Genomic DNA, 25127 nt, shown 5'->3' with positions numbered 1-25127 from the left:
CATCACCATCATCTGTGATGCAGGAGGAGTTCAACCTACTGAGGCCTGGGCCCCATCCTCAGAACCTATGGTGTAGAGTGAGGCCTGAGCACTGGGAGTTTATAGAAGTTCCCCAGGTGATTCTGAAAGTGCAGTCAGGATTGAGAAGCACTGAACTAAGGTGAGAGGAAGGAATGTTCAAAGAAGAAGTTGAGAATATAGGGGATTTGTCAATGATCTGCCCTGACTTCTTAAAGGGTATGGTGGGAGGCTTTCTCAAGTTGCGGGGATTGGAGGTGTGAAGTCCAGCTAGGATACATCCAGACCCTGTGGGGACAGGAATCCCAATTGCAGTGAATGGCCTAGGGGTCTCAGGCTTCTACTGATGATTGATTTTAGCAGGGTCAGAGGGTGTGATGGAAGGTCTTGCTGGAAGAACTAGTTGCTGTGTGCCTCTGGTCATGTGTGTACTGTTATGAAGAAGTAGCGTTGAACACAGATGGCCTTGAAAAGAAATCATAGTCCATTCAGCTAATTTGTCATCTAACTTTGTCATCTGGCTAGGATCAGGTCTCTAAGGCAATAGTGAACCCACTGGGAATATGCTGGGCATGATACTTTACTTCAAAGCCAAATTTCTGAGATACAACTTGATATAAAATACTCTCTTCATTTCATTTGGAAGGAAAGACTGAAGTTCACTTAAACTCAAATGACAGTTTGTAGGCCCTGAAGTTCTGAAATATTTGATACTCCATGCTTTTTTAAAAAATAAATACATTGTTTTTATAAATTAATATCTTATCATTTCAAGTATGCTTTTCACAAATTAATATATAGCTGATAATACAAAATAGTAAGTTCTCCTGGGAGAAATTAAGAGTTTTAGATCTCTCTCTCTTTTTTGACATTACTACTGATTATGTAAGTGTCTTAAAGTGTTATGTAGTACGTTTTTAGAATGTAAATTTGATTAAAGTATAGCATACATACTGAATCTGTTTAAAATGCACGTTAAATACATTTTTAGGAGAGTAAAATGAAGTATCTCATTGGTAGCTTTCAAATATCTATAGGAAAACAGCAAGAAACATTGTGTGTAAACAATATAGAAATGTCACAGCTTCTAAAATTTTGTGCCTTTATTCTTTATCAGATTAAAACTCAGAAGGCATATATCACGTATCATGAGATCTTTTACAATATATTCAGATGATCTCATGTAATGTACATTAGTTACCACATCACCTCAATATATTGGTTATGTAGACGAATCATGTTTGTAAGCTTTCCAAGGTATATACAACATCCCGATTTTTACTCATCAAAATATAAATTTAGTATATGCCAAGAGGTAGTCTTCTATGTATTTATGTACTGGAAACTCAGTAATTATTTGAAGAGAATTTTCAGGCATTTTTCTTCCAAATTATTACTCTCTTCTGTCCTACAGTGCATGCTGAAGATTAGCTGAAAATCACAATATGTTAGTGAGTGTTTTAGTGATTACAGAAAGAAGATCTAGGCCCAGGATTTATCTTTATTTGCAATGATGAAAGAACTTAATGAAAGCTATACAACATTATACAAATGTGTCTGTCTGTGGTCTTATCCTTAGCCCTGCTATTGTGTAGCTCTATGGCTTTGTGGGAAGTAAGCAAATTCGACTGACAGACCTACTATCTCTTCTAGGAAATGAGAAGATTAGTCTAGATAGATCCTCTTAGTTCTTAAGGTGTCAGATTATATGTTGTATTCCTCTGTCCAAAGAAAATTTTGTTGAAAATATAGATGAAACATCAGAAAACATAACTGAGTACAAGATGGCTTGGATTAATCTTTCCCTGCTTCCCTCCCACTTCCCTCCAAGTACAACTAAAAACTCTAGGCATAATATGGCAGAAAGAGGATTTTAAAAGATGTGAAGAGGAAAGCAAGCCAGCTAGGGCCTCAGGACTTGAGGAACAGCATAGTAATGAGTTCCTTGGGTTTTAAAAAAATCTTTCACATATCCTGGACTGGGCACAAGAAAAGCCTGCGACCCAGAACCACTGACAGATGCAAACAGAAAGAAAATGTACTATCTAGCCGGAGGACTGGGAAAGAGGTAGCTAAGCTGGTTATAAACTTTTTTTGACATAAGGCAATGGCACCCCACTCCAGTACTTTTGCCTGGAAAATCCCATGGACAGAGGAGCCTGGTAGGCTGCAGTCCATGGGGTCGCTAGAGTCGGACACGACTGAGTGACTTCCCTTTCACTTTTCACTTTCATGCATTGGAGAAGGAAATGGCAACCCACTCCAGTGTTCTTGCCTGGAGAATTCCAGGGACGGGAACCCTAGTGGGCTGCCGTCTATGGGGTCGCACAGAGTCGGACACGACTGAAGCGACTTAGCAGCAGCAGCAACTCTACCCCAGTCAAACACCGTGGTTGCTTCTCCCTCCAGTGTCAGCAGAGACCTACTGGGGAGGTCTTGCCCCTTATGTGGTAGCAGTAGACATCCCAGAGTGGTGCTTTCTTAGCCAGCAGAGATGGCTTCAGCAGAGACTAAAGGGGGAATCTAGTCTCTTAACTGTGACTGATGGCAGCAGATAGCCTGGGTAGGCATGTTACACCCTCCCAGATGGTGTCACTGGAGACTGAAACATTCTCAGGTAAGAAAATCCAAAGAGTTTGTCACTAGTAGACTTGCCCTATAAAAAATGCTAAACAATGTTCTCCAGGCTGAAATGAAAGGATATTAAACAGTACCTTGAGGCTATAAAAAGAAATTAAGAAAGGTACAGGTAGTTACATAGGTAAATACAAAAGCCAGTAAATAATTTAAAATCTGTGTTAATGGGCACACATGTATAAAAATGTTGGTTGTGAGAATAGTAATATAGGGTGGCAGCAGAGCTATACGGGACCAGAGGTATGTGTACTATTGATACTAAGTTGGTATTAATTCAAACTTGTTATAAAGTTAATATGTTAACTGTAATTCCGAGGGTAACTACTAAGGAAAAACCTAAAAAATGGTATACTACCAAAAATCAGTTAATCACAAAAGAAGACAGTAATGGAGGGTTGAGAACAAAACAGGTATAAGACATAGAAAACAAACAGCAAATGGAAGAAGTAAATATTTCCTTTTAGTAATTGCTTTAAATTATATAGATTAAAATCTCCAATTAAAAGGCATAGACAGAACTGATTAAAAAATTATTCAAATATGTGCTGTCTACAGTAGACTTCACTTTAGATCCAGTGATGCAAACAGATTGAAAGTGAAAGGATGGAAAAAGATATAACATACAAATAGTAACCAAAAGAGAGCTGGCATATATATGCTAATACCAGACCAAAATAAACTTCAAGACAAAAATTGTTACAGGAGGCATAGAATGACATTATGTATTCATAAAAGAGTCAATGCATTAATATGTTAAAAATTATAAACCTATACACACCTAACAACAGAGCCTCAAAATATATGAAGCATAACCAACAGAATTGAAGGGAATAATAACCAATTCTACAATAATAGAGACTTTAATACATCATTTTCATCAATGGATTGACAACTAGGCAGAAGACAAATGAGGAAATAGAGGCCCAATAGACATCTATAGAACCCTCTACTCAATGATAGCCTATACATTTTCCCTCAAGTGCACATGTGACATTCTCTAGGATAGACAGTATGTTAGGCCACAAAACAAGTCTCAACACATTTAAAAAAAACTGAAATCATATAGAGTATCTTCTCTGACCACAGTGGAATGAAACTAGAATTCAATAAAAAGTAAAACTGGAAGATTCCATAATGTGGAAATTAGATGACATATCCTTACAGAAAACAATGGATCTTAAGAGATACACAAAACAACTAGATGTAAATTAAGATATCAAAAAACATTAATCATGAGGGGAGGACAGTACAAATACAGGGTTGTTAAATAAAGAGATCAGCAATTTAAAACAATCATGTATATATTATTTGTATGATATTTATAGCATATTTTATATATTGCTATATAAAAACTTCATGGTAACCACAAACCAAAAATCAATATTAGATGTACACACAAAAAAGAAAAAGGAATCCAAACATAATGCTGAAGATAGTCATCAAATCACAAGAGAACAAAAGAAGAAAGAACTAAAAAGTCTAAAAAAAACCACCCCAAATAGTTAACAAAATATACTTTCTACAGGACACTCACTGTAGAGCTAAACACACACACACACACACACACACTGAAAGTGAGAGGATGGAACAAGATATTTCATGTAAATGAAAATGACAAGAAAGCAGGAGCATTTACACTCATATCAGACAAAATAGACTTTAAAACAAAGGCTATAACAGAAACCAAAGAAGGGCATTATATGACAAAGGAATCAGTACAAGAAAGGATATTACAGTTGTTAATATATATGTACACAATACAGGAGCACCTAAATATATAAAGGAAATATTACCAGATATACACAGAGAAATTGCCAATAATACAATAATAGTATGAGACCTTACACCCCCACATACATCAATGGATAGATCATGCAAAAAATTAGTAAGGTAACAGTGGTCTTAAATGACACAGTAGACCAAAGGACTTGTAAATATTAAGGACATTTCATCTAAAAAGAGCAGAATATACATTCTTTTCAAGTGCACTTGGAACATTCTCCAGGATAGACCACAAGCTAGGCCACAAAGGAAGTCCCAACAATTTTAAGAGGATAGAAATTATGTGAAGCATTTTTTCCAACCACAATGGTATGAAAGGGAAATCAATTACAGAAAAAAAAACAGGACAAGCAAAAACACATGGAGAGTAAATAACATGCTAGTAAAAAACCAATAGGTCAATGACGAGATCAAAGAGTAAAAGAGAAAATACCTCAAGACAAGTAAAAATAGAAACACAACTTCTAAAATCTGTGGGATGCAGCAAAAGCAGTTCCATAAGGAAAGTTATAGGGATACATGCCTTCCTTAAGACCTAAACAATCTAAAGGAGTTAGAAAAAGACCAAACATATTCCAAAGTCAGCAGAAGGAAATCATAAAGATCATACAGGAAATAAATAGACCAAAAAAATAACATACCCCACATTAGAAAATAGGAAACCAAGAGTTGTTCTTTGAAAAGATAAACAAAATTATAAGCCTTTAGCCAGGTTTATCAAGAAGAAAAGAGAGAGAACCCAAATGAACAACATAAGATATGAAAGAGGAGAAATAACAACCAGTTTCACAGAGATTCAAAAAATAGTAAGAGAATTCTACAGATAGTTATATGCCAACAAATTGGGCATCCTAGAAGAAATGGACAAGTTTCTAGAAACATAAAACTTGCCAAAACTGAATCAGGAAGAAACAGACAATTTGAACAAGCCTATCACTAATAGTGAAATTGAGTTTGTAATTAAAAAACAAAAGCTCCCAGCAAACAAAAATCCTGGATCAGCAGCTTCAAAGGGAAATTCTTCCAAATGTAAGAGGAGCTACTAGTTATCTTCAAACTATTCCAAAATTTTTAAGAGAACAGAACACTCCTAAATTCATTCTACGAGGCCACCATTACCCTGTTACCAAAACCAGAGAAAGACATTGCCAAAAAAAGCCACAAAGCAACATCTTTGATGAATGTACATGCAAAAATCTCAATAAAGTATTACTAAACTCAATCCAGCAATATATAAAAAGAATCATACACCATGATCAACTGGGGTGTATTCTAGGATGCAAAGATGTTTTAGTATTTACAAATCAATGTAATATATACCATTTTAACAAAAGGAAGGATCATGATCACATAATCATCTCAATAGATGCACAAAAAGCCTTTGACAAAATTCAGTATCAATTCATGATTGAAAAAACTGTCATCAAAGTTGGTGTAGAAGGACTATATCTCAATATAATGAAGGCTGTTTATGACAAACCCACAGCTAGCATCATCCTTAGCTTAGAAAGCTAAAAGGAACAAGACAAGGAAACCCACTCTTGTCACTTCTGTTTAACATAGTATTGGAAGTCCTGACAACAGCAATCAGAGAAGAAAAAGAAATAAAAAGCACCCAAATTGGAAGGGAAGAAGTAAAACTATTTGCAGATGACCTGACAGTATACATAGAAAACCCTAAAGTCTCCACCTCAAAACTATTAGAACTAATTAATGAATTCAGTAAACTTGCAGGATACAAGATTAATATACAGAAATCTATTTGTTTTTTATACACTAATAATGAACTATTGGAAAGTGAAAGCAGTAAAAAAAAATTGCATCAAAAAGAACAAAATACCTAGGAATAAACTTCAGGTGAAAGACTTACACTCTGAAAACTAAAACATTGATGAAAGAAATTGAAGATGATACAATGAATTGGAAAGATATCCCATATTCATATATTGTTAGAATTAATATTGTTAAAATATCTATACTACCCAAAGCAATCTACAGATTTAATGTAATTCCTATCAGAATTCCCATGATATTTTTCATAGAACTATAATAAATAATCCGGAAATTCAAATGGAACCACAGAAGACCTCGAATTGTTAAAGCAATCTTGAGGGAAAAAAGAATAAAAAAAGAATAAAGTTGGAGGTTTTGCTCATAGAAACTCATGCACCCTGAGTGCAAAGCCACAGTAATCAGAATAGCATGGTACTGGCACAGAAACGGACACATAGATCAATAGAACAGAGAGCCCAGAACCTATGCCTGTATGGGTCAGTTAATCTATGACAAAGGAGGCAAGAATATACAATGGAGAAAAGATAATCTCTTCAGTAAATAATGTTGTAAAAACTGGATAGCTACATGTAAAAGAATGAAATTAGAACATTTTCTCATACCATATACAAAAATAAACTTAAAATGGTTTAGTGATGTACCTATAAGAACTGAAACCATAAAACTAGAATAGTCCTTGACATAAGAGCAATATATTTTTTAATCTGTTTCCTAAGACAAAAGAAATAAAAGCAAAAATATACAAAAGGGACCAAGTTAAAGTTAAAAGCTTTTGCACAGCAAAGAAAATAATCAGCAAAACAAAAAGACAACCTAGTTAATGGGAAAAAATAATTTGCAAATTGTATGACCAACAAGGGACTGATATCCAGGATAAATAAATACCTGTACAACTTGATATTTTAATAAAAGCAACCTTATTAGAAGATGGGTAGAAAACTTGAATAGACATTTTTCCAAAGAAGATATCAGATGGTCAACAGGCACATGAAGAGATGGTCAGTGTTGCTAATTATTGGAGAAATACAATCAAAACCATGATGAAACATCACCTCACACCTGTCAGAATGGCTGTCATCAAAATGACCACAAATAGCAAATGTTGACAAGGATGTGGAGGAAAGGCAACTCTTGTACATTGTCAATAGAAGTGTAAATTGGTGCAGTTACTTTGAAAAATAGTATGGAGGTTTTTTCTCAAAAAAGAAAAAATAGAACTACTCTATGATCCAACAATTCCACTTTTGAGTATACATCTAAAAAAAAATGAAAAAACTAATTCAAAAAGATACATTCACTCCAGTATTCACGGCGGCATTATTTATAAGATATGAAAGCAACCTAAGGATCCATCAATAGAGTAATGGTTAAAGAAGTGGTGTGAGTGTATATACATACACATATATGTACATACGTACATACATACATACACACACACACATAGGAATATTACTCAGCCATAAAAAAGAATGAAATTCTACCATTTATAGCAATGTGAGTGGACTTACAAGAATATTATGCTTAGTGAAGTAAGTCAGACAAATACTGTGTTATCACTTATGTGTGGGATCTACAAAGCAAACGAATGTATATAGTAAAACAGAAATAGACTCACAGTTAAAGAAAACTAGTGGATACCACAGGGAGAGGGAAGTAAAGAGGTACAAGATAGGCATATCGGATTAATAGGTATAAACTACTATGTATAAAATAGATTAGCAGCAAGGGTTAGGATTAAATACAGCACAGGAAATTATAGCCTTTATTATAAGGTAATAACCTTAAATGGAGTATAGTTTATAAAAATGCTGAATCACTATGCTGTACACCTTAAACTAATATAATATTGTAAATCAACTACACTTCAATTAAAAAAAAGAAGAGAAACTAGCTGAACCCAACACTAGCAGAAGGAAAGACATAATAATGAGTGGAGATAAATAGAGAATAGGAAAACAAGGGAGAAATCATTGAAATCATAAGTTGGGTTTCTGAGACGATCAGCAAAATGGATAAACCTTTAGCTTTACTGACCAAGAATGTAATTAATCTTGTGTTGTCCTCTAGTTAAAATAAAAGGCTGTATTTTAAATTAAAATAGGTTATGATAAATGTATCTTTCATTATAGATCACACTGTTTTGAATTTATCAAGGCTGAAGATTCAAGTAGATTATTCTGCTTTGTGTAAGACCTTTTTTCTTGTATTGACTTTGCCAGTACATTTTACTCTATGATACCTAGTTGTAGAATTGTTTCATAGTTTACTCAGAAAGTTAATTGTAATCCTAGGTTGGTATACCATGAAGAAGCAGTTGTTGTTTAGATAGAATTTTGAGAGTTCTAAAAGTCCTCTTATAAGGGTTTATTAAAGAAATTTGAAAAGCAGTATTTTCAAACAGTTGACTCTGCATGAGAAACTCAAAAAGCAAAGGAAATGGCTATAGTGAGAAGTTCAAGGAGAAGAGGGAGTGACAAAATATTGAGATTGGAATAGAGGATGAAAGGTTAATTATAATTCCCTCCTTTTAAAAGGACCACTCAAAGTGTGCCATCTTTCAACAAATGCCATTAGAATTTTCCCCAAGAACTAGTTCAAAAGAAAGAAAAAATTCTATATGACATTTATTTTAGTATTAAATAAAAATTAAAACAGTACAGACAACACAGATGTTCGAGAAGGAGGGTCTGGTTAAGAGTATTGTATGTATATCTACCTAATAGAATATTAGACAGCCATTAGAATGACTACATGGAGAATAGTAGAAAATACCTGAATATAGAAAATTGATTGTACCACATAAAAGTATTTAGTAGACTTCTGATAATAAGATGTTCTCTCTGAAGGTGATCCTGAAGGTGTCGGCCGTTATGCTGTGGTCAGAGTTTGAATTCCTTTCCCATTGTTGCTGGCCAATGTTGTCTTCTCATTGGGCCACTGAAGTTAATTCCTCAGTGAATTCCCACTAACTCTTTTTATTAGTCTAAAAGGGTCACTTAAGTAATTAATTTATAATTTAGCTATCTCATCTTAGTAAAGTAATACTCAAAATTCTCCAAGCCAGGCTTCAGCAATACGTAAACCGTGAACTTCCAGATGTTCAAGCTGGTTTTAGAAAAGGCAGAGGAGCCAGAGATCAAATTGCCAACATCCTCTGGATCATTGAAAAAGCAAGAGAGTTACAGAAAAACATCTATTTCTGCTTTATTGACTATGCCAAAGCCTTTGACTGTGTGGATCACAAGAAACTGTGGAAAAATCTGAAAGATATGGGCATACCAGACCACCTGACCTGCCTCTTGAGAAATGTATATGCAGGTCAGGAAGCAACAGTTAGAACTGGACATGGAACAACAGACTGGTTCCAAATAGGAAAAGGAGTACGTCAAGGCTGTATATTGTCACCCTGCTTATTTAACTTCTATGCAGAGTACATCATGAGAAATGCTGGGCTGGAAGGAGCACAAGCTGGAATCAAGATGGCTGGGAGAAATATCAATAACCTCAGATATGCAGATGACACCACCCTTATGGCAGAAAGTGAAGAGGAACTAAAAAGCCTCTTGATTAAAGTGAAAGAGGAGAGTGAAAAAGTTGGCTTAAAGCTCAACATTCAGAAAACGAAGATCATGGCATCTGGTCCCATCACTTCATGGCAAATAGATGGGGAAACGGTGGCTGACTTTATTTTGGGGGGCTCCAAAATCACTGCAGATGGTGATTGCAGCCATGAAATTAAAAGATGCTTACTCCTTGGAAGGAAAGTTATGACCAACCTAGATAGCATATTCAAAAGCAGAGACATTACTTTGCCAACAAAGGTCCGGCTAGTGAAGGCTATGGTTTTTCCTGTGGTCATGTATGGATGTGAGAGTTGGACTGTGAAGAAGGCTGAGCACCGAAGAATTGATGCTTTTGAAGTGTGGTGTTGGGGAAGACTCTTGAGAGTCCCTTGGACTTCAAGGAGATCCAACCAGTCCATTCTAAAGGAGATCAGTCCTGGGTGTTCATTGGAAGGACTGATGCTAAAGCTGAAACTCCAGTACTTTGGCCACCTCATGCAAAGAGTTGACTCATTGGAAAAGACTCTGATGCTGGGAGGGATTGGGAGCAGGAGGAAAAGGGGACATCAGAGGATGAGATGGCTGGATGGCATCACCGACTTGATGGACATGAGTTTGAGTGAACTCCGGGAGTTGGTGATGGACAGGGAGGCCTGGCATGCTGCAACTCATGGGGTCGCAAAGAGTCAGACACGACTGAGGGACTGAACTGAACTGATCTCATCTTATGATAACTTGTTTATATAAGTACATTCTCTATTTTGAGGAGACTCTGTGTGAGTAGTAGGTATATGAATTTGAATATCCTTGAATGTCTCTATATGTTTCAATCATAAATGTCACGTGTTTACTGTTTACCATTTGGAAGTAGACTCCTAAGTAATTGGTAGGAGTTTAAACAGCTGTTTTGGTGGGGAAATTAGGCAGTTTTTCTTACAAAGGTTTGCTCTTTAAAGATTGATCGAGAGAAAGGAAAAAAGTATTATGAGAAGCAAAATAAAGTCAAAGCTCTATCAGAATAAAATGGCCTTTGGAAGCTACTTTTAAGAGACCATGCTCTCAGAACTTGTGATGAAGCATATAATATTGCATAATCATAGAGTTATGATAACTCTAGCAATTTTGAGGCTCAAAGAAACCCTTTAGTGAAATACATTATCTAATAGTTTTTTAAATACATCTATGTTCTCTGAATAGTAGACTCTTATTGCCCTTTCTCTTAAGTGGTTATTTTGCTGCATGTAGAATCCTAGGTTGAAGGTTATTTTCCTTCAGCATTTTGAATTATTACCTTCTTCTTGTCTGGCATTTACTTTTGTTGCTGCTGAGTATTCTGTGAATCTATGTTGCATTCCTTTGGAGTGACTATCTTTTCTCTTTGGTGGCTTTTAAAATTTTATTTTCAGTGTTCTGTTGCAACTTCACTGTGATGGGTCTAGGTATAGATTTAAATTTATTTATTCTAGATGATGATTGGTGTGCACTTTCCATCTGGAAAATCATGTCTTTAATTTTAGAGCACTCTCAGTCATGTCTCTGCAGGTTCTTATTCCTTACCTATTTCTTCTATTTTCTTCTGAAATTCATTAGGTATGTTTCTGTCTGTCAACACATCTTTTATTTCTAGTCATGGCTTTTCATCTTTTTATATCATGATCTCTCTGTGTTGGCTGTGGATGAAATCTTTGACTTCCAAACTTATAACTCTTTTTGAGTAACTGTATCTGATTCCAGATTTTATAGTCCATTCTTTTTTATGTCAGTCTGTTCTTGTTTTGCTTTTCCCAATTTGTTTCATAGTTCTCAGTTCCTTTTTGAGATGTATTCCCTACTGTTAACTTTGTGGGTTCTAAATGAAATTATTTTAAAGTTACTTATTTTCAACTTGTTCTGTCTTCATTTTTGTCAGAAGTAAATTCTTAGAGCTGTGTTTTTTCCTTTCATTTTTTTTTTTTTTGAAATTTGCTTAACAGTTTTATTTGAAATTGGAGTTTAAATTTCATTCTCATTTCTCCAAGCTCCTCCATTTCTAGCAGTTCAGTGGTGTCTCTGCCAACCATACCCCACAGCCCTGCACCCATGGGCCTCTAGTCTAGGGCTGGTTCTTCTTCTTGAGGTTCAGCACTTCCTTCCAGTACAGATGTCAGGGATCATGCAGATGATACCAGATGGTGGCTGATCTCAAGACTGGGCTACGATGTTGTATCTGCTTCTGCTTCCTTTCCTAAGTAGGCAGCCCTGAACACCTTCACAGACTTCTTCCTGGCTTTGTAGGTTTACAGGTAGTGAAGTGTCACCTTAGTCTCTGGCTTCAGGGAATGACCTTATTATGGGCCCACTGCCTCATGTGGGGCATTTAAATCCCTTACTTTGCTGTATTTGAGCACTCAGCTCCCTCCACCTACTTCTGAACCCTTAGCCTTGCCTACCAATTTGTGATTTGGCCCCACAAGGATCTTTATCTTGCTGCTGAGTGGGTCTCAGTCTTTAACACTTTTTTGCTTGTGCTGTCATCTATCGTTGCATAGCATTTTACGGAACAGAAAGTTGAAGTTCAGAAAGTAGAAGTGAGGTACTTAGAGCCTCATAGCTAGTAAGTAACAGTGCTAGCTTTTGTAGAAGAGGAAAACTGGGAAAGGTTTCTGGGGAGGTGCTTGAAATTTAATGATAAACCTTTAGAGAAAGAGAAAGAAAAAATTATTCATTGCACATCATAAAAAGTAACTATAGATCTGCTAAGCACAAGTTAATATGGATTTTCAGTCTCTGTGCCCATTTTATAAATATGAAGTATTTCCTAACATTAAGCTAAAATGTTTATTTTTAAAGTGCCTTCCCCAGTGCAGACTTATGTTCATCTTTGCCAAAAGAGCTTTCACATTTTGGTCACTGGACCATATTTGGTATAGCAGAAAGCCAAGTGTATTTCATATCCTGCTTTTAAAGAGGGGAAAAAAAGAGGCAGAAGTTTTACATCATAAATAATTATTGTTTATGCATTTCAAAATTGATTTTAAATGTATACAAACCATTGAGGCTTTGTGATTATTTACTTTGTTAATTTATCAAGTACTTATGTATAGTGCTTATGTGCCAGATGCTCTTCTAAGTGCTTTATAAATACTAACTCATTTAATCCTAGCAACCATGTATAGTAGGTTCTGTTGCTGTCCTCAGTTTGCAGATAAGCAAACTAAGGCACAAAGAACTTCAGAAATTTGCCCAGAGCAAGTAAGGCCTGAAGCTGCTATTCTGCCCCAGACTATCAAGACTCTGAGTGCCACCTCCTCCTACTGTGCTCTACTATGCAACCGTGTCTCAGAGTTATTTTCTTAACCTCTCTCTTCTTAACAACAGAGTCGACACATTATCACTGATACATTTTATATTCTGAAACCTCTTAATAAATTAGCTTCATCCCACCACTAGCAGCTTGTTTTCCTTCTCCTTATTATATTTTGCTTGTGATGTTACTGTGAAAGCTTACTATGCTAGCATCACTCCTCTGAAAGAGTCCTTAAGTTCATCTACTGAGTTCATCAGGTGTTAATGACAGGTGATGATGAGAGGCCCACACTTGGCTGAGAACTGTAGGAACACAAAGGTTGTGATGTGGTCCTTCTCCTTCAGTTCCTTCATTCTCACCCATCGTCTGAAAGCAGTTATGCCTAATGCCCTCCAGCCCATGGCCTCTCATGGTGCATCTATATAACTCTGGCATTTTTTGTGTGTCTCATCTAAACCCATTTCCTCATGCTCTATGGTCAAGGGTTATAGGTGATAGCTGGACACCATGTTTTGTATAACTAACAAGATAGCCCAGTGTTTGCCCTGGGAGGCAGCTGTGCCTGATTTCTAGGTTCCTGAATAATGGAATTCTTATTTCTCTTCTCTGACCCCTGTCCCCCACCACACAGTGACAGAAACCAGGAAACTCCCCTAAGTGTCAGGGGAGAAGCAAGTGCAGAAGCAGAGCAGGATGGGAGGGTGCCCCCTGTGCTGTGGTGTCTGTCATTAGGAGTGGACAGTGAAGAACACCCAGAGGGCAGGCCTAGGGAGGAAGCCTGACAGAATAGTTAAGAACATGGACTCGGGGTTCAAATCCTCCCTCTGCTTCTTACTGGCTGTGTGTCTTTGGACAAGTTTACTTAGCCTGTCTGTGTCTCATATCTGTGAAATGAGTATAGTAGTAGTGTCTACTCTCATAAGGTTGTGATGGTCAAGATCTCTAAAGCACTTACTTAGGATGGTGCCTGGCATATGGTCAACTCTCACAACAGTGAGCTGTTATAATTATCAGTACAGGCCCAGCGAAGCAGAGGTGGAGTCTAGCTGGCAAACAGAATTACAGACTCAGGACAGCCAGAACTTTGTGACCACGAGCCCAGAATGAGTACCAGACTGAGTTGTGTTAGAATCATTTTCTTTCCCACATCTGTGATTTTTTTATGGCTGGCCTACATCAGGGGTCAACAAACTATAATCTGTAGGTGAAATCCCCATTTTCATCTGTTACCTTAAATAGTGGAAATGATAAGGAAAAGAATCAGCATAAAGACAGTCCCCCATAAGCTTTTAACCCATCATCTCCTAACATGAAGATTGCGATGCCTATATCTGTAGTTTACGGCTTTACCTGGAGGACCTTTATCTGACCAAGATACTCTTTCAGACTTCACTAGCAGAACCTTGAGCAAATATCCTTTATTCACCTGACAGCTTCAAAGGCTTGCTGTGAGTGGACCTTCCCAACTCTGTTTCTCAACCATAATTAGAACAAATTGACTAAGGCCTTGCCTTCAAGGTGAGGAAGAGGGAAAGAAGCCTGTCCTGGGAAAATAGGATGAATGAGTTCTTTCTTCCTGTCTCCTGAATACCCTGCTCTGCTCAGCAAGTTCTGTAGGTATCCCTTACTGGTGTGCTGGTAAATCTCTCTGATGAAAGAAAAAGCTACTATTTGTAGCCCTTGCCAACATCCGTGTTGTAAATATTTCCTCCGTGGATGATTGCAGGCACAGTGGAAGGGCTGTACGTCATCACTGGCTCATTGGTACCAGCCTGCTCTGTTGTAGACGGCTTTACTTTACCACTGAATCTTTGTGTCAGGATTCTCTGTGCCAGGGGATAAGGTTTTTGTTTTTTGTGGAGTTTGTTTGTTTGTTTTTAAATCTAGGGACTGTTCCAGCCCGGTCCCAAAATGTTAGAAACGAGGCCGTGTTTTTGACTAGAAATGAATCTTCCTCCTTGTTTTCATTTAACTTGTGCCACTAGGTGGCACTTTAAGGACATTACAGGAAATTGGCTTTACTGGATTTATTTTTTAACTTCTTATTCAAGTATAATATGTATCAGTAGGTACACATTGAGTGTGCATCTCAATGAATTTTCACAAGCTCAACACATGTGTTATTGGCACTTATATCAAGGAGCAGAATACTACTGGCACCCAGGAAGTCCCTCTTATGCTATTTTTCAGTTCCAATTCTTATTATTGGGGTTTCCACTGTTCTGACTCTTAACAGCATAGATGAGTTTTACTTGTTTCCTGCCTTATATAAGTGGAACCATAAGTGTATACTCTTGTGTCTGGCCTCTCCTTGCATGCTGTTTGTGTGATCCATCCAGATTGTTGTATGCAGTTGTAGATCAATGCTGTATAGTATTTCATTGTATATGCAAATATATCACTGTTTTCTACTGTTGATGGATATTTGGGAGGTTTTCAAATTCTGGCAGTTATAAATAATGCTGCTGTGGATGTTCATGTACGAGTTTTTGAGTGGATGTGTGTTTTCATTTCTCTTGGGTCTGTCCCTAGGAGTAGAATTTCTGGGTCATGCGGTAAGCATATGTTGGCTTTAGTGGATGCTGCCAAATGGTTTTATGAAGTCTACTGATTTATACTCCATCAACAGTACTCTCATTTCACTTCTACATCCTCATCAATACGGAGTTTATTTTATGGCTGATTCCTAACTCTTACATAATTTTTATAGCTACCTCTCTAGCCAGCTATTTCTAATTGAATTTTTTTCTGAAGTCACCTTTCTGATGGACCTGGCTCATGCAGGAAGGGCCATGTCAGCCCCAAAGGGGACATTTATCACAGTCTATGTATGAGCTATCAGCAGTTAGAAAAAGTGTTATTGAAACGCTCCATCATTAATACAGAGCAATGGAAGTGGGAAAGGAATTCAACATTATAAGTGTGGTAACACATCAAGTGAAGGTAGGACTTTGAGGTGCACTCTCCCGCTCAAGGTTTTCATCTTTTGGCAAGAGGGGGAAAGTTCCTTATGTTAACTTCTACTTACAGAAGTAGATCCTGTGCCTGGGAAACCAATGATAATTTTCTTCCTGATCAGGATAGCAGCTGCCATTAGTGAATAGCTACTCTGTTCTTGTGCTTAGCACCCTATTGTTGTTCAGTTGCTCAGTTGTATCCAACTCTGTGACCTTATGGACTGCAGTACGCCAGGCCTCCCTGTCCTTCAAAGACAGATGTTTCCCTTAATCTTCACAACATTAGAAGTTAGGTGGATTATCCCCTTTTGCAGATGATGAAGCTATGGCTCAGAGAGGTTAAGCCAATGTCCAGGTTATGTACCAAGCAAATGCCAAGCCTGGATTTGACTCCACAGTCTGTGCCCTGTACCTGCTCTGCTCTGTGGCGCCAGTTAACATGGGATGATGATTTTGACTTGTGCACTGGAATATGAAATAGTGTTGGATTCATTACTGGCTCATTGCACACATTGATCAGAGGACTTGCTGTTTGCTGACCTTCAGCTTCAGTACCAGGGAAGCAAGAGTGAAATAAGATGCAGCTCCTGCCTTCTAGCTATCTCTCACAAGTGACTTGGGTCGTGGATTTTGGAAATTGTTCTTACAGAGAACTCAGTCCTCTGGATTTTCTCTCTGAGAGTGACTGAAATGATGGAATTTGTTGTGGCCACTGTGCTGCTGGCCGTTGGTTCTGCAACTTCTATGCCTGGGTTTGACCACATGTTTTTCTGGTGTGTCCTTACCCAGCACAGATGGGAGTCAGGTTGAATGACACTGAGGATATCAGTAAGATGCTGGAGATCCCTGAGAGGCTGTAGCAGGATTGTTTGCTCATCTGTCTAGAAATTAGCCTCAGCCTTTGTGATTCCATCTTGGGATCTGCCTGGATTCTTGGGAGGTAAATGAAACTTGAGTTTCTTTTTCTAATCTGTCAGTTGCATGAATATTACAACTTTTAAAAAGTCATCAGTTATTCACATGGTAGCAGTTGGTTTTGCAACTAGAATACTTTTTTTTTAAATGAGATTTGATTCTTTTTTGGTTGCAAATCTGACTTTTAAACAAAAGCCTTATTGCTAAAAATTTTTCCCAACTTCAAATATATATTTATTTGTGAAGCCATATTGCATATACCACGTATTCCCTCCATGGTAAATGGAGAAGAAAACAATTAAGAAACCTGCTTAGTTTTTACTGGTGCACCTGTGGCCTTTTCCAGACTAGGACCTTGGAGACTTGGGTTTCTCATTTCTTAACTGAAGAGTTTGGGCCATCAGTGGTCCCTAGTTGGTCTGGGCAGGCTACAAAAAAAAAAAATCACCCAGGGAGCTTATTAAAATAGAAGTTGTAATGCTCCAGACCTAGGAGATCCTAATTAAAGAAGTCTGGGATAGTATGTAAAAGTCTGTAATTTATAAAAATTCCCCAGATAATTCTCTTGTGCAGCTCTATTTGGAAACCACTGGGCTAGAAGATCTAGAACAGAATGGAGTTGAGAAGAAACTTCTGATATGTTTGAAGATTTAGGTAATAGTTATGTGCCTGGAGCGGGTTCCAGATGGGCAAACTAGTGCAGTTATGATGTGGAGGAAGATTGGAGCCAGACACTGGAAGAGCTTTAACCGGCTGAAGGAGTGTGTTGTGTGCCCAGGCCTGAGGGACCCATCGAGGGGCTTTGAAAAAATACGTTGTGATGAGAAGGTGCTTTGCAAGATGAGTTCCTCAGTGGTATGCAGGATGGATTGGACCAGGGGAAAAACCAAAGGCTGGGAAAAGACCCACTGAAGTTTCTGCAGTGGCCCAGGTGAGGGAATGTGATGAGCAACTGGTCTCAGACAGGCACCATGGGGCCTTCGTGAGCTCATCTGCAACTGGAACCTGAGTTATTTTGTTTTAAGCTCCTTTAAGAAAAAAAAATCCATGATTTATCCATGTTCTTTTAATCTGTTTTACCATAAGGAATGATTTTTATTGTGTTTGTGTCCAGGAGGTTTTAAAGGAGCCCAGTAAATAAATTCATGCAGAGAAGTAGTTGGCAGCAGCAATAACAGCAGCTACTGCAGAGAAAGAGGGAGGCAGGAAGGGAGCCCTTTCTCGCCCTGCAGCAGTGTCCTCACCCTGCTTCACACTCTTGGCCAGGGCGAGAAGGGGGTGGATGTATGGATGTATGTTTGGCTTGAATGGTGTTTGCCTTTCAAATCAGGTGTAATGGTTTTCCTTTGTTCCTCTAAAACCCAGTCTGTAGGTCAGTGTTTCCCCAAGTGTGTTACACAGGACATTAGTTTTGCTGGGTGGTAATGTGAATTATATGAGAATAAGGAGTTGAAGCCAAATAAGTCTGGGGAACTGCTGGGTTAAACAAAGACAGTGGCTTCCTTTACCTCACAGGAGTTCAAAGCATGTGGTGTGCTGTGTGTTCTCTGGATTTCTAAGAGGGAGAGAGACTGTGCAGTGTTTCCTGACCTTATGTGTAGGATCTTTTCCCCTCCAGGTCAGGGACTGGCAAACTGTGACCCACACACCAAATCTGTCCTGCCACCTGTTCTGTAAATAAAGTCTATTCGGACACAGCCACACCCGTTCCTTGTATTTTCTATACCTGGTTGTGCACTCAGCAGCAGAGTTGCAGATTGGCAGCAGAGACCTGGGGAGAAGGCAAAGGCACCCCACTCCAGTACTCTCGCCTGGAAAATCCCATGGACAGAGGAGCCTGGTGGGCTGCAGTTCATGGGGTCGCTAAGAGTCGGGCACGACTGAGCGACTTCACTTTCCCTTTTCACTTTCATGAATTGGAGAAGGAAATGGCAACCCATTCCAGTGTTCTTGCCTGGAGATTCCCAGGGATGGGGGAGCCTGGTGGGCTGCCGTCTATGGGGTCACACAGAGTCGGACACGACTGAAGTGACTTAGCAGCAGCAGCAGAGACCTGGAGACCCAGAGACCGAATGACCTGGACAACTGAAAATATTTACTATTTTGGCTCTGTAAAGAAAAAGCTTGCTAATCTCTCCTCTAAGAAATTCATGGAACTGGTGTTACCTTGGAACCCGGATTGGATGGGTGGTTCTAGCACTGCTTTGTGATGAATCTGCTTAGTTTTTTTTTTTCAGGTATTGTGTGGCCATGTTTCTTTGCTGTTGCTTTAAACTGTTTCCTCTCTCAACCATTTGCCCATTGTCTAAGATGGAAGCCAGGATTCTGTGTGTCTCTGTTCTTTCCTTTCACTTCCCACACTCCACCAATCTCCAAGGAGGTATCCGGTCTCCAGTCCAAATAGCTCTCGAAGCTGTCTATCTCCACTCTCACCAGACTGGTTTGAATGACCATTGTCTTTTGTCTTGTTTTCTTCTTTAGTCTTCTAATTGAGTTCCCTCCCCCCATTATGGGTCTCTTCCAATCTGTTTCACTCAGCATATTCAGAATAATCCTTCTAAAACCCCAAATCTTGTCAGATTACTTCCCTACCTAAAATCCCTTGTTGACCTCTGTGACCCCCAGGATAAGCTTTAAATCCTCAACATGGATGTACCAACCAAGGTGTAGTCAGGAAAACAGAAACCACTCTAGGTATTTCACACTGAAAGAGATTTCATGCACAGAATTAGGTACTTACAAAAAGAATTAGATGTGGTAGAGGAGTGGAGGTGGGTGAAGGCCAATGCTATCAGGTTTACCACAACTTTTAGGAAGCGTGGCTATTCTAAGAACTGAAGGAAACAGCTGGAAATGCTCAGGCTGTCTGCAGTACCAGAGTCATGATTTGCAGGGAAATGCCTGAGTCCATCCATGGCAAGATACTCTGACTCCTGAAGCCTATGCTTTTCTGCCCACCACTGTCAGAGGAGCAGTAATATGGCTTGTTTTTTCTTATTTCTTTGATTTCATGTGAGTGACTCTCAGTGGCAGCTAGGAACTGTGTTGAAAGGAGATTTTATAAATGTAGTTCACAGGCTCCGATCCCCTTCAGTGCAGGGAAGAGCTTAGTCATGGGGAATGGCGCTGAGTGGCTGATAAAACAAGCCAGGACAACAATCCATAAGACCACGTGTGGTCTACTTCACTGTCCTTCTCCAGCTTCAACTTTCCCATTTTTCTCCACTGTTCACACTTGTTCCACTCTACTAGACCGCAAGTCCCAGACATACTGGAATGTTTTTTAAGAGACCTAAAATAATGAACATTTATATCTCAAAGTTTCTATGAGTTCAAGATTCAGGAGAAACTAATCTGGGTGATTCTGGCGCAGGGTCCCTCATTAGGCCATAGTCAAGATGTCAACTGTGACAGAAGTCATCTGGAAAGCTTGACAGGGCCTGAAGGATTCACTTATAACGTGGCACACTTACATGGCTATTGGCAAGAGGCCTCACTTCCTTCTTATGTGGGCCTCTCCACAAGGCTGTCTGAGTGCTTCAGGACATGGCAGCTGGCTTCTCCCAGAAAAGTTTATTCAAGAAAGAGCCCAGGGAGAAACATACTAGAATGCTTTAACTCCCCTCTTCCAGGAGCACATTGCCTGGTGTCTCAGGTCAGGTTGCCTAAAAGCAGAGCTCCAGATGAGGATTCTTGGAAAGTGGCACATCAGATGTATAAAATAATTATCTGTCTAATTGAATAAGTGAATGATCCCTTCTTCTGGTGGAGAATCCAAATGCTTAGCCTCCCTGGGCCTATGTCCCTTTCTGGGGAGCCAGCTGAGCAGAGCCCATGTTGTCCCATCACAGCTCCTTAGTAGTTCTCAACATCCTAAGTGGCAGCACCGTCTAAGTCCATGTGACCTGTCCAAGTTTTTTTGTTGCAAAAGCAGAATGAAAAAATATTTTTCTTTTTTTCTTAATATATAAATTTTATTGAAGTATAGTTGACTTACAGTGTTTCAGATGCACAGCAAGGTGATTCAGTTATACATAGACACATATATTATTTTTGAGATTATATTCCATTATAGGTTATTATAAGATAATGACTATAGTTCCCATTATACAGTAAGCCCCTGTTGATTGTTGCATATCTATTATTTTAAATTAGAAATCTAGCATTCTATTCATACTGTCAGACAAGTAGAATCAATGTCATAAAATTTTTAGTTGGGCAAAAATTCACATTTTCTAAAGCTTTTCTACTACACTTGATAAAGGCTTGAGAAAGAACATCAAAAAAAGAAGAGATGGAGAAATTGGAAAACATAAACTAAATGAAATGGGAGCACCGAACATGAAATAGAAAAAGTAAAACAAACTAGATAAAAGTGAAAGATCATCATATAGTCCAGTTGTTTTTAAACATAGCTGCTGATTTGAAACATATCTGGAGCTTTGGAGAAAAAAAGTGATACCTGAGCATTTGTATTTTTCAAAAAGTTCCAAGATAATTCTGATATACATCTGAATTTTAAAAAGTGATTACAGATTTTTCTATTAAATGGTGGTTTTGGTGATATAGAATTCTATTATTTTTTCTGTTGACCAATCATGGTATAATGGTATTAAGTCAGTAATAGCTACATAATCACTAGTAAAAGATGTTTATCAGTTTTCACAATTATTAGCCAGATAAAAAATAAAAGATAATTGCAAGCCATAAGGGGAACATGGTTAACCTAAACAGTATAAAATAATTACACACAATTTTGGGGGTCAAACGGAGTGATGTGGTCAGTGAAAGTGCATGCATGTACATGTTTTCATCCACCCAGCCAGTCTATGTCTTTTGGTTGGTGCATTAATCCATTTACGTATAAGGTAATTATGAATATATGATCCTATTAACATTTTCTTAATTGTTTTGGGTTTAGTTTCCTTGTCTTGTGTGTCCTGCCTAGAGACATTTGTTTAGCATTTGTTGTAAAGCTGGTTTGATAGTGCTGAATTCTCTTAACTTTTGCTTGTCTGGAAAGCTTTTGATTTTTCCATCAAATCTGAAGGAGAGGCTTGCTGAATAGTGTTTTCTTGGTTGTAGGTTCTTCCGTTTCATCACTTTAAATACATCATGCCAGTCCCTTCTGGCTTGTAGAATTTCTGTTGAGCAATCAGCTGATAACCTTATGGGAGTTCCCTTGTATGTTATTAATATTTGTTGGTTTTCCCTTGTTGCTTTTAATATTTTATCTTTATCTTTAATTTTCATCATTTTGATTACTATGTGTCTCAGTGTGTTCCTCCTTGGGTTTATCCTGCCTGGGACTCTCTGTGCTTCCTGGACTTGGTTGACTTTTCCCATGTTAGGAAAGTTTTCAGCTATTATGTCTTCAAATATTTTCTCAAGTCCTCTCTCTCTCTCTTCTCCTTCTGGGACCCCTATTATGTGAATGTTGGTGTGTTTAATGTTGTCCCAGAGGTCTCTTAGGCTGTCTTCATTTCTTTGCTTCCTTTTTTCCATATTCTGTTCTGGGGCAGTGATTTCTACCATTCTGTCGTCCAGCTCACTTATCTGTTCTTCTGCCTCAGTTATTCTGCTGTTGATTCCTTCTAGTGTATTGTCCATCATTTTTTGTTCTTTAGTTCTTATAGGTCTTGGTGAACATTTCTTGCATCTTCTCCATTCTGTTTTGGAGATCCTGGATCATCTGTACTATCATTATTCTGAATTCTTTTTCTGAAAGGTTGCTTATCTCCACTTCATTTAGTTGTTTTTCTGGGGTTTTATATTATCCCTTCATCTGGAATATAACTCTCTGCTTTTTCATCTTGATTAACTTTCTATAATGTGGTTTTGGTTTTAGCTGCTGTGGGATTGTGGTTCTTCTTGCTTTTTCTGCCTGCCCTCTGGTGGATGAACCTAAGAGGCTTCTGTAAGTTTCTTGATGGGAGGGATCAGTGCAGTTCAGTCATTCAGTCTTATCTGACTCTTTGCAACCCCATGGACTGCATCACTCCAGGCTTCCCTGTCCATCACCAACTCCCAGAGCTTACTCAAACTCATGTCCATCAAGTCGGTGATGCCGTCCAACCATCTCTTCCTCTGTCATCCCCTTCTCCTTCTGTCTTCAATCTTTCCCAGCATCAGGGTCTTTTCCAATGAGTCAGCTCTTTGCACCAGGTGGCCAAAGTATTGGAGCTTCAGCATCAGTCCTTCCAATGAATATTCAGGACTTATTTCCTATAGGATTGATGGGTTTAATATTCTTGTAGTTCAAGGGACTCTCAAGAGTCTTCTCCAACACCACAGTTCAATTCTTTGGTTTCTTTATGGTCCAACTCTCACATCCATACATGACTGCTGGAAAAACCATAGTTTTGACTAGATGGACCTTTGTTGGCAAAGTAATGTCTCTGCTTTTTAATATGCTGTCTAGGTTGGTCATAGCTTTTCTTCCAAGGAGCAAGTGTCTTTTAATTTCATGTATGCACTCACCATCTGAAGTGATTTTGGAGCCCAAGAAAATAAAGTTTGTCACTGTTTCCAGTGTTTCCCCATCTGTTTGCCATGAAGTGATGGGACCCTATGCCATGATTTTAGTATTTTGAATGTTGAGTTTTAAGCTAGCTTTTTTCACTCTCCTGTTTCACTTTCATCAAGAGGCTCTGTTCAGGGCCATTCTAGTTGGCCACATCTGGCTGTTCACCCAGCTTGCAGCTGGAATGTCACCTTTGCCTGAGTCTTGGTCATCCACAAAGCCAGCTGTTCCTATAGGCTCCACATGTCCTTGACAGAGTCCTTATTCCCCTGAAGCCTGTTTGCCCACTCATTTCTCTGCCTTTCCACTAGACTTCAAGCTCCTCATCGGCAAGGTCTGGGGCTTATTTATCCTTAAACACTGGTTCTAGTACATGCTCTGCCTGTCATGGCTGTTGGATAAATATTTCTTGAGTGAATAACACTCAGGCCCAAGAGTGCTGGAAGCCATATAGCATAGTGGTCACAGCCCAGTTTTGGGACCTGAAGCCTGGTTTCACACTCTGCTATTTCTATGATCTTGGGTGAATTCCTTGCCTTCTAGATCCTCAATTTCCCCTCTGCTTCCTATGGCTGTGATGATGAATGCAATAATCCATGCAAAACACCTAGAGCAACATGTGACACATAGCAAGGTTTTGGTAGTTCATAGTATACATTTATTAATAACAGTAACAGCAATGGTAATAATACAGTTAGCCTTAATGGAAAGGAGAAAGCTATAAGAAAAACTTGGAACTAGAAATCAGGCATGTTGAGTGCCTGCATCGTGGGTTTTGAAGAGGCAGGGAGTGGGAGTGCGTTGGGCACCAAGGATCCAGGGCAGGCAGTAAAGATGGGCTTACTCTGGGAAAGAGTGAACAGGGAGGGAAAAATGGAACAGGAGAACCCCAAACCCCACATCTGAGGGATAAGAGGAGCCATAACAGGAAGAGAGAATGATTCCAAGTAGGACACTGGCTCATCAGATGCAAGGGACAGGAGCTTTACAAATGGAGACAAGAGTGCCGAGCTGGACATTGGTCTCTGAAGACTAGAGGCAGCTGGGATGTGCTGAGGGCAGTTGGCAGGAGAGGTGGAGAGGAGTAGGGTCAGAGGAACGAAGAAGCAGGGCTCCAATAGAGCTTGGAGAGGGCCCAGTTAGCGATGAAGTGGGTGTGCTCAGGCCACAGCTTGTGTGCTGCAATGTGTTTCTGTGATGCAGATTAGTTTGTGAGTCTATAAAGGACTAATAAATAATGTGGAGGTCATATTGGTTCACATGTTAACATTTTGCATCACTGGCTAATAGCTGCTGAAAACCAAAGACTCTAGTAGCGCCAAATGTAGCAAGCCTGGGAGATAGGGAGCTGCATGGGATGTCCCTGCTCCCTGGGCTCTGCCACCGGGCTGTGTGGCCCCACTGTCTTGCAGGCCTTTGGGGCCATTCCTGCCCAGTCTTTGTGTTTTTATTCACAGACTCCATATCCCTCAGCAGCCAGAATCCTTCTGTTTTCTCCCTCCATCATGCTTACCCTTCTCCTTTTTTTTTTTTAAAGGTAAACAGTCATATCTACTAGTGTTTCTTTATCAGAAATTGAATATAAAAAATTTCAGTGCTTTTTATTACAATTGTTTTTCTTAGTGCTTGAGTTGAAATTTTAATTTCTTTCC

General features: G+C 38.8%; 1 protein-coding gene across 2 annotated transcripts in view; it reads left to right on the top strand.

Moving 5' to 3' along the window:
• The window catches only part of REPS2 (RALBP1 associated Eps domain containing 2), a 252936-nt gene that overhangs the window by 192733 nt on the left and 35076 nt on the right, over positions 1-25127 (top strand). The window lies entirely within an intron of this gene.

This window comes from Bos javanicus, chromosome X (assembly GCF_032452875.1).
Source record: "Bos javanicus breed banteng chromosome X, ARS-OSU_banteng_1.0, whole genome shotgun sequence".
NCBI classification, from domain to species: domain Eukaryota; kingdom Metazoa; phylum Chordata; class Mammalia; order Artiodactyla; family Bovidae; genus Bos; species Bos javanicus.
The sequence above is the reverse complement of the archived record's forward strand: the minus strand, read 5'-3'. Positions and strand labels throughout refer to the sequence as shown.